The sequence below is a fragment of the Physeter macrocephalus genome, chromosome 6 (assembly GCF_002837175.3).
Source record: "Physeter macrocephalus isolate SW-GA chromosome 6, ASM283717v5, whole genome shotgun sequence".
Classification (NCBI taxonomy): domain Eukaryota; kingdom Metazoa; phylum Chordata; class Mammalia; order Artiodactyla; family Physeteridae; genus Physeter; species Physeter macrocephalus.
The window spans coordinates 5,759,790-5,770,009 of NC_041219.1; positions in this window are offsets into that span (position 1 = coordinate 5,759,790).

Consider the following 10,220-nt stretch of genomic DNA (forward strand, 5'->3'; position numbering starts at 1 on the left):
TCTATTTGCAGTTGACATGATCTTGTACCTAGAAAATCCTAAGAAATATACACACAGATGCACACATGCACCAACTATTAGAGCTAATAAATGGGTTTAACAAGGTTGCAGAATACAAGATCAATATACAAAAATCAGTTATATTTCTTTTTTTGAATTTTATTTTATTTTGTACAGCAGGTTCTTATTAGTTATCTATTTTATACATATTAGTGTATATATGTCACACCCAGTCTCCCAGTTCATCCCAGCACCCCCCTGCTTCCCCCCCAAAAATCAGTTATATTTCTTTTTAAAAACAAAAATTAATTTATTTATTTTTGGCTGTGTTGGGTCTTCGTTGCTGTGCGCAGGCTTTCTCTAGTTGCAGCGAGCAGGGGCTACTCTTTTTTGCAGTGTGTGGGCTTCTCATTGCGGTGGCTTCTCTTGTTGTGGAGCACAGGCTCAAGGCACACAGGATTTAGTAGTTTCAGCACATGGGCTCAGTAGTTGTGGCTCGTGGGCTGTAGAGCGCAGGCTCAGTATTTGTGGTGCATGGGCTTAGTTGCTCTGCGGCATGTGGGATCTTCCCGGACCAGGGCTCCAACCTGTGTCCCCTGCATTGGCAGGTGGATTCTTAATCACTGCACCACCAGGGAAGCCCTATATTTCTATACACTAGCAATGAACTGGAAGTAAAATTAAGAAAACAATTCCATTTATAATAGCATCAAAAGGATAAAATACTTAGGAATATGACACCTAAAGCTCAAGTAACTAAAGAAAAATATAGATAAATTGGACTGTATCATTTAAAACTTATATATTTCAAAGGACTCTATCAAGATTGTAAAAAGACAACCCACAGAATGGGAGAAAATACTTGCAAACTATATATCTTAAAAAAAAAACAATTAAAAATTAGGCAAAATATTTGAATAGACATTTCTCCAAAGAAGAAATATAAATGGCCAATAAGCACATGAAAAGGTGCTCAAAATCATTTCTCACTATGGAAATCAGAACCCACTAGGATCACCGTAATAAAAGACTCAGACAATAACAAGTGTTTACAAGGATGTGAGGATGTGAGGAAATTGAAACTCTCATACATTGCTGGTGAGAATGTAAAATGGTACAGCTGCTAAGGAAAACAGTTGGGAGTTCCAGAAAAGTTAAGCATAGAGTTACTATATGACCTAGCAGTTCTACTCCTAGCTATATACCTAAGAGAATTGTAAACATAGGTCCACACAAAAACTTGAACCTGAATATTTATAGCAGCATGATTCATAATAACCAAGAGTGGAAACAACACAAATGTTCATCAGCTGATGAATGGATAAATCAAATGTGGTATATCAATACAATGGGTTATTATTCAGAATAAAAATGAATGAAATGCTGAAATCTACAATATGGGTGAATCTTGTAAACATTATGCTAGATGGAAGATGCCAGATACAAAAGCCACATATTGTATTGTCCACTTATGTGAAGTGTCCATAATAGGCAAATCCACAGAGGTAGAAAGTGATTAGGGGTTACCAGGGGATGGAGGTATGGGAGGTGGGGAGTGATGGGGAAACGATTTCTTCTGGGGGTGATGAAAGTGTTCTGGCGTTAGATAGTGTTGATTGTTGCACAACCTGTGAATATACTAAAACTTGTATGCTTTATGGTATGTGAATTATATCTCAATTTTAAAAATAATAATGCTAGGTCTTCCCTTGTGGCGCAGTGGTTGAGAGTCCGCCTGCCGATGCAGGGGATGCGGGTTCGTGCCCCGGTCCAGGAAGATCCCACATGCCGCGGAGCGGCTGGGCCCGTGAGCCATGGCCGCTGAGCCTGCGCGTCCGGAGCCTGTGCTCCGCAGCGGGAGAGGCCACAGCAGAGAGAGGCCCACGTACCGCAAAAAAATAAAAAATAAAAAATAAATAATAATGCTAAGTGTTACCATTTACTGAAGACTTAATGGCCCCACACTTAGCTAAAGGTAACCCAGTGAGTGCATGTTATTATCCCTACTTAACATATAAGAAAACCTAGGTTCAAGGAGATTAAATGCTTTGCCCATAGTCACATATACAAGGAAGCACTTGAGCTGAGACTCAGGTCTAACTCCAAAGCCCCAACATTTAATCACTCCCAGCACCAGGATTCCCCGATCAAAAATTATTAATAGTTCCCATTACATATCTGTTAATACTCAAATAAAATATTTATGTGTGTATATATAAACACTACTTCAATATATATGCTATAGTCATATATAGAAAACATGTAGTAATATAGATGTAGTATTGTATATATATGCAGTAATATGTATACTATTATATATACTATATAATATGAAGTATATAAGTAGTATATAATATAGGTTATATAATAATATATGTATTACCCACAAATCAATAAAAAAGGTTAAGTCAACACAATAGAAAAGTGGGCAAAAAATATGATCAAGTAATTCAGAAAAGGAAAAATCAAATGGTGGTCAAACATTTGAAAAGATGTGTGAACTCAGCAGTATTCAGAGAAATGCAAATTAATACAAGACCATTTCTCATTCATTATAATGACAAAATTTAAAGATTTCTAATACAGTGTCACAGAGAGTGAAGGGGAATTGGTACTCATACATTGTTGGTGTGCAGTAAGATTAACAGCAATTTAATCTATAAGAATTTTACGTTTATCATTTAATCAAATAATTTCACTGCTAGGAAATACTCTCATGTACATAAGGATATTCATTGTTTTTGATAGTGAAAAATTGGATGTAAACTAAATGCCTACAGATACGTACACAATTTTATGTAAATTTTTAGAAAGGTTATTAACAGGAGTTACTTTTGAGGAAAGCACTGAAATTGGATTGGGCATTGGGGAAGATGGGTAAAAGGTTAACAAAACCTTTCCCCTTCCTGCTTGACTATTAGACCCTTGGTTAACTTTCTAGTTGTTTCTCAGGCAACTTGATAAGGATAATGTGTCAACCATGCTGCTAGGCAACACTGCACATAGGATAAATGACCCCTGTTTGGTAAAATACATCTGGAGTGAGAGAACTTCTCAGTCCCTAGCAGGAAGTCCTACCTTTGGATTTCCCTGAATGCTGTGACTCTAGTCATTAGAAACCTGGAAGCTATGCCTATGAAGTTGTTACAAGAGATATCAGCTCCTGTAGGGAGTGATGCCTGTAAACCAAGGCAGCGTCCATGCTTGCAGGATGGGCGCCTTGCTTCCCTGAATCTAAGCTGCACTGCTCACGGGTCTACCGCCAGGAATCCCGGGGGTGCTCGCCCATGCCCTGGCAGACATCTGTGGTTCCTGCCCTGTACCCTTTGGAGTATCCAAGTGTGGTCTGCACTCGAGTCGTGAGTCAATGTGTAGTTGAACCTAAGAAGACCACCCCCGCCCCAACCTGTGATGGGCATGGTTGGAAGGGCCTTTATGACAAAGTGAAAATAAATCTGTAAGTTAAAAAATTAGTTTATACACACCCTCCTTTTCAATGAGTAGAATCTCCATGCTGTTCCTTAAATGTACCCTGCACTCTCCTGTTTCACACCCTCCATCTTTCTTTGTTAAAATATTTCCTTTCTTCCAGGCTTAAATTTCCCTTTCCCACTCCCAAGTAAGTTCATCTTCCTCTGAAGTACCATGGCATCTTGCTTCCTTTTCTTTTGTGTTCTGGTTCACATACCTCAAAAGGTAAACTGGAATTGATGAACTCCTGGTTCCCGCTTGGAAACTATACATATACATATAAATATATGGAAACTGATGTTAACCCTATACTTGTATTACCAGCCTTCAGACTTTTCACTCTTGGTAAAGAGCAGGGAGTTAGTTTTGTTTGTCTTGATAATAGAATGTAAAGCACTTGGCATGCCTACCATACAGGAAGTGCTCAATAAATGGTCGCTGTCATTTTATTGTTCTCTGCCACTTAACTTCCAGCACCTGCACCGGGATCTATTCCACACCAAGGCACAAGTCTAGTTGCAGATCTTGGCTTTCCCTTCATCTACGCTAGCCTGTCCCAGTGCTAGGCACAGAGTCTTGCCCAGCTCTGTCTCCAGATATCACAAAGAAGCACAAATAAGTCAGGTGAAAACGCTTGGATTTGGCCTAAAATGGAGGCATTTATGTGGGTCTAATTATGCTGGGGTTGTTCCTATACTTAAGATTTTCAGAGATTAGACAGATTTATAGTTTGTTTTTTACTGAGGTTTTGTGACCAGAACTAATCTATTTTTATATCTCTAAAAGGCAACCTAAAGTCCCAGGACCACCCTCTCCACTCTTCTAGAGTAGGGGTCCACAAGTGTTTTCAGAAGAGGACTAGATGGTAAATATTTTAGGCTTTGCAGGCTATACATCCTCTGTCACTGCAACTCAGCTCTGCTATTGTAGCATGAAAGTAGCCATACCGAAACAAATGAGCACTGTCTTCTAATGAAAATGTCTTTAATGACACTGAAATTTGAATGTCATATAATTTTTACCTCACAGAATACTTCCTTCATTGTTTTTCATCATTGAAAAATGTGAAAAACATCCTTAGTTCACAGGCCATACAAAAACAGGCAGAGGGCCAGATGCAGCCCCAGGGCCACTGTTTGCTGATCCTTTTAGTATTTCTAAGACTAGGAATATACAAGAGTTGCCAACCCCAAGAGGGAGCTCTAGGATTTGTTCTGCAAGTTCGGAGTAAAAACCTAAGATTGGGCCTTAAATGTCCCCATGGCCTGTAATGTCCCCAGTTGACTAGGTTAGTCCAAGTTACTCTATACAAAGCATATTTGCTGAAGAACTGTGAAGCAAAAGCACATGGACTTATTCCCTCCATTTAATTTCACCAAGGCTTGTCACCTTGCTGTCTCATGGGTGGCTACAAAAGCATTAAATCATGAGGAATTCACTTCCTAACCTCCTAAACTCATTGCAGTTTTGTGTTTTCCTTCATTTTGATGCCCCTCATCAGAGACCCTGGGGCCATATCCAACTGGGCGGTTTTCAGGGTTTATCTTATTTAATAGAATTCACCACTTTCTTTTCCTTGAAACTTCTCTCTTTCCTCTTTCCATGTTTTTTTTCTGTGTTGTTTCTTTTTTTATATTCCAGTCCTTTGGTCAATTTTCCTTAGTCTCTTTTAGTGTTTCCTCTTCCTCTGTTTATTCTATATTTTTTAGTCTCTAGAATTGTATCTTGAACCAGCAATTTTTTTCTCATGTACCCATGGCTTCAAATACATTTTTTATGCTGACTGTCTGAAGCCTGGATTTCTAGTCCAAATTCCCATGCTGAACTCCAGACTTTACATTCATTTACTTCCTAAACAATATATTTGGATGTTCTGTGGGCCTCTCAGTTGAACATGTCCAAAACTTAAGTTATCATCTTCCATCCCTATCCTCTCCCCATCATGAATTCCCTCCTTTGATAGATAGCATCAGTACCAATCCAGTTTTCCTTGTTGTCAAGGGTAGACAGGCTTTTCCCAACCTAGGCTCCTCTGGTGAGAACTGCAGTCCGCTACTCAGAGAGGTGAGTCCTGTGGCCCTCCGCCCTGGCTAGAGATGATTGGATTGGGGTGGATGCTTAACCCATTCTGAATCAGATTATCTCCTGGGATTATCTTCAATCATCACTGATGCTTGAACTAGAACTGGTGCAGCTATGTGCATGGAGAGGAATTTGAAAGTTGTGTACAGAGAGAAATTGAAGTTGATACACAAGGAAAAGCAGAAAGAGTAGAAGAAATGGCCTTAGATAGAGTAATCTTGATTCTGCCCTCTCAACTCTCCACCTGCCTGTGCCTTGCCTGCAGGGCTGCCTGTGTCCCTGGATCACCACCTTCTAGATATAAAATAATTAGCCTCTAAACTTTTGCAATTAATTCCTATGTTAAATTCCCTCTATTGCATTGTCTAACATGACTTTTGTGCTCCTGGCTGGACCTTAACTAATGTAAATGTCTTTGTAAATAAGCACATAGAGATCTACATCATTTACTTTGAGAGCTGCCTGTGTTTCACTTTTTTGAATGTTCCACCATATATTTAATCATTTGGCTATTGATGAACATTTAACTTGCTTCCAAGTTTTTTGCTGCTACAGTTAGTGCTATAATGAACATCTTTGCATATATATGTATTTCTATAGGACAAAGTAAAATTGCTAGAAGTAATATTGCTAGGTCAAAAAAGGGTGTATGTATTTTTTTAAAAATCACTTTAAAGCAATTTATTCTTTTTTATTTATTTATTTTTTGGCCACACCACGCAGCATGGGGGATCTAAGTTTCCCAACCAGGGATCGAACTCATGCCCCCTGCAGTGGAAGCGCGGAATCCTAACCACTGGATCCCCAGGGAATACCCTGGGTATATGTATTTTTAAAGTTTAGCGATAGTGCCAAATTTCTCCCAAAAGTTTGTACCAATTTATACTTTCTACAGCTGTGCGTTAGAGTGTTTCCCTACTCTCTGGCCAACTCTTCGTCAGTCTTAGGTGAAAAATATTTCATTGTTTTGAATTGCATTTCTTTCAATTCTGAGTGAGAATGAATATCTTTTCATATACTTATTGGCCATTTGAGTTTCTTTTTTTGTGAACTGCCATGCAACTGGTCTTATTTATTTCTTTTTTCACTTAATATTATATAGCATGAACTTTATCTAGAACAATAATAAAAAGCAACACCGTAAGGACTGCACATTATTCCATTCTATGACTGTCCCATATTCTTTCATTATTGGATACTTAGATTGTTTCCAGTTTTTTTCTTAACACTTATATATTCTTAGATGAGGAATTATTGGGACATAAGGGTGTGTGCGTGTGCGTGTGCGTGTGCGTGTGTGTGTGTGTTTAAGGCTTTTGATACACATTGCCAGGTTGCTCAAGAAAACTTCTCCCCAGTTTGCACTTGCACCAGCAGACTATGAGGGTGCCCATTTCCCCATACAAAGGAATTCAGATGAGAGGTGACTTCTGGAGTTTGTATCAAGAATTTCACATGGGGCTTCCCTGGTGGCGCAGTGGTTGAGAGTCCGCCTGCCGATGCAGGGGACATGGGTTCGTGCCCCGGTCCGGGAAGATCCCACGTGCCGCGGAGCGGCTGGGCCAGTGAGCTGTGGCCGCTGGGCCTGCGCGTCCGGAGCCTGTGCTCCGCAACGGGAGAGGCCACAGCACTGAGAGGCCCGCGTACCGCAAAAAAAAAAAAAAAAAAAAAAAAAAAAGAATTTCACATGCAAGACAATCCCCTGACCTGCAGCCCAAGTCATCTCCAGAATTTCAGGCTGGAGGCAGCTCAGGTCTCCAGCATAGCATATTCCTTTGTCCATCACTGACGTTAAAACCACAGACCAGCTCCTTTCAATATATTCTCATTCATTCCACAACTATTTATTGAGCATCTATTGTGTGCTAAAAAGCTTTTTCTTGCCCTAGAGCTCTCCCATCCCAAATGGTGAGAGCCACAGTTACACATAATTAGAAATACCATAATATTTAGAAATGACTTGGGTTTTGGAGAAAGCCCAATTATGGACTGTGTGAATTGGGACAGGTGCTTAATTTCTCTGAGCCTCAGTATTCTCTTGCATAACTGAAATTATGAAACCGATTTCAGGGGAATGATTTAAAGAGCCTGACTGCCCAGCACATGTGGGTGTTACCATAAGGATTAAAAGCACGGGCTCTGAAGTCGGACTATGTACGAGGTTTGAATCTTTGAATCGTGGCTCCATTGCTTACTGGTTTTGTGACCAAAGGCAAATTATTTACTTCTCTGTGTCTTACTTTACTCATGTTTAAAGTGGGCATAATTGTACTTACCTCATAGTGTTATTGAGAAGATCAAATGAGATGATATATGTAAAGTACTTAGCATAGTACCTAGAACCTAATAAGTGCTCAATTGATATAATATTTTATTTTGTTTTATTTTTGTTTTGTTTTGTTTTGTTTTCCGGTACGTGGGCCTCTCACTGCTGTGGCCTCTCCCGCTGCGGAGCACAGGCTCCGGACGCGCAGGCTCAGCGGCCATAGCTCACGGGCCCAGCAGCTCCGCGGCATGTGGAATCCTCCCGGACCGGGGCACAAACCCGTGTCCCCTGCATCGGCAGGCAGACTCTCAACCACTGTGCCACCAGGGAAGCCCGATATAATATTTTAAAAACAGCTTTATTGAAGTATAATTTACATATTGTTATGGGCTGAATTGTGTCCCCCACTTCACCCCCCAAATTCATAGGTTAAAGTCCTAACCCCCAGTACCTCAGAATGGAACTGTATCCACAGATAAGGTCTTTAAAGATGTAATTAGATTAAAATGAGGTCATTAGCGTAGACCCTAACCAATATGACTGGTGTCTTTATAAGAAGGGAACATTTGGCTACAGATGTATAGAGGGAAGTTGATGTAAAGGGACTTCCCTGGTGGCGCAGCGGTTAAGAATCTGCCTGCCAACGCAGGGGACACGGGTTCAAGCCCTGGTCCAGGAAGATCCCACATGCCACGGAGCAACTAAGCCCGTGCACCACAACTACTGAGCCCACGTGCCAAGAGCCCGTGCTCTGCAACAAGAGAAGCCACAGCAATGAGAAGCCCGTGCACCGCAACAGAGAGTAGCCCCCGCTCACTGCACTAGAGAAAGCCCGCCTGTGGCAACGAAGACCCAACGCAGCCAAAAATAATAATTAATTTTTTTAAAAAAGGAAAAAAAAAAGATGACTTAAAGATAAAGGGAGAAGATGGCCATCTTCAAGTCAAGCAAAGAGGGCTGGAACAGCTCCTTCCCTTATAGCCCTCACAAGGAATCCATTCTGCTGACACCTTGATCTCAGATTTCAGCTTCCAGAATTGTCAGAAAATAAATGTCTATTGTTTAAGCCACCCAGTCTGTGGTATTTTGTCCTAGCAAACTAAGACACATGGCATAAAATTCACCCATTTTAGTGTATAATTCATTGATTTTTAGTAAATTAACAGAGTTGTACGATATAATATTGTTTTCATCACTCCTCAAAGAAACATTGTCCCCACTTGCAGTCACTCCCCACTCCCGCCTTTGGCCCCAGGCAACTGCAAGTTTCCTCGCTGTCTCTGTAGATTTGCCTTTCTGGACATTTCATATAAAAAATCTCCAATGATTAGGACATTTTTTATATTGAGTCAGCCCATTCTATACCTTGATAATCTGTTTATTAAATCTTCATATATTGAACCCAGATCTGTCCTGTAAACTGAATATGACATACTGAATACAACGTACTGAATATGTTATACAGTAACATATTCCTGATATAGTTTATTTCCAATGTAATTAAGACAAAAATTATTACATGTACCACAGAATACTTGGAATAGGGCTGAAATATTCAGTCAAAATTAGCACTGTAGTCATAAATTAAGAAATTGTTTTTTTAAAAAAAGAAATTATAAGTTTGTTTTTAGCAATCAATAGGGGAAAAGTTTGGCAAAAGAGACTATGAGGGAGAGTGCTTTTTTGAGCTGCAGAAAGACTGAGACAGTCCAAGGAGGATTTCAGTCGAACTGCTAGTGAGAAACTGTTTTTCTTTGGTGAGACCTGAACTGACAAGCTCGTCTCCAGAGCCGCTCAGGCACATCTGATGACTAATCGGGACATTCTATCAGGCCCACGTGTGTGGGGCCACCCCTAGACGGCAGAGCATCCAAACTGCCAAAGACAATGTTGAGGCTGCACAAAGATGGGGCTTTGTATCACACCCCTTCTGTTGAAAAGATCCACTTAGATGAAATCTAGCTAGGGCATTATGTCAAAACTGCAAGTGAAGAGGTCTTTGCTTTTCTCACCTGGAAGACTTGGTCTCCTGTTAACCTTACCATCCCGTAGTAACTACAAACTAAAACTATGCATAGCTGTACATATGCATGCATATGGAACCGTTTATTCAAGAATACTTATTAATTGTGTGTGCTACATGGTACTGTTCTAAGCACTTGGGAATATATCAGTGAATAAACAAAGGTCCCTGTGCTTGTGGCGTTAGCATTCTAAAAGAGAAAGTCAGAAAATAAACAGTAAACATAATAATAATAAATAAGTTAACTAAAGCTTCAAGTCAGAAGGTGTTAAGTTAAAGAAAATCAGAGCAAGATAAGGGGGTTGGGATTGATGGGGGTGAGCATAGCCGAGGTTGCAATTTTATTTTTTTGCTTTTGAATAAAAGCTATTGTGGTAT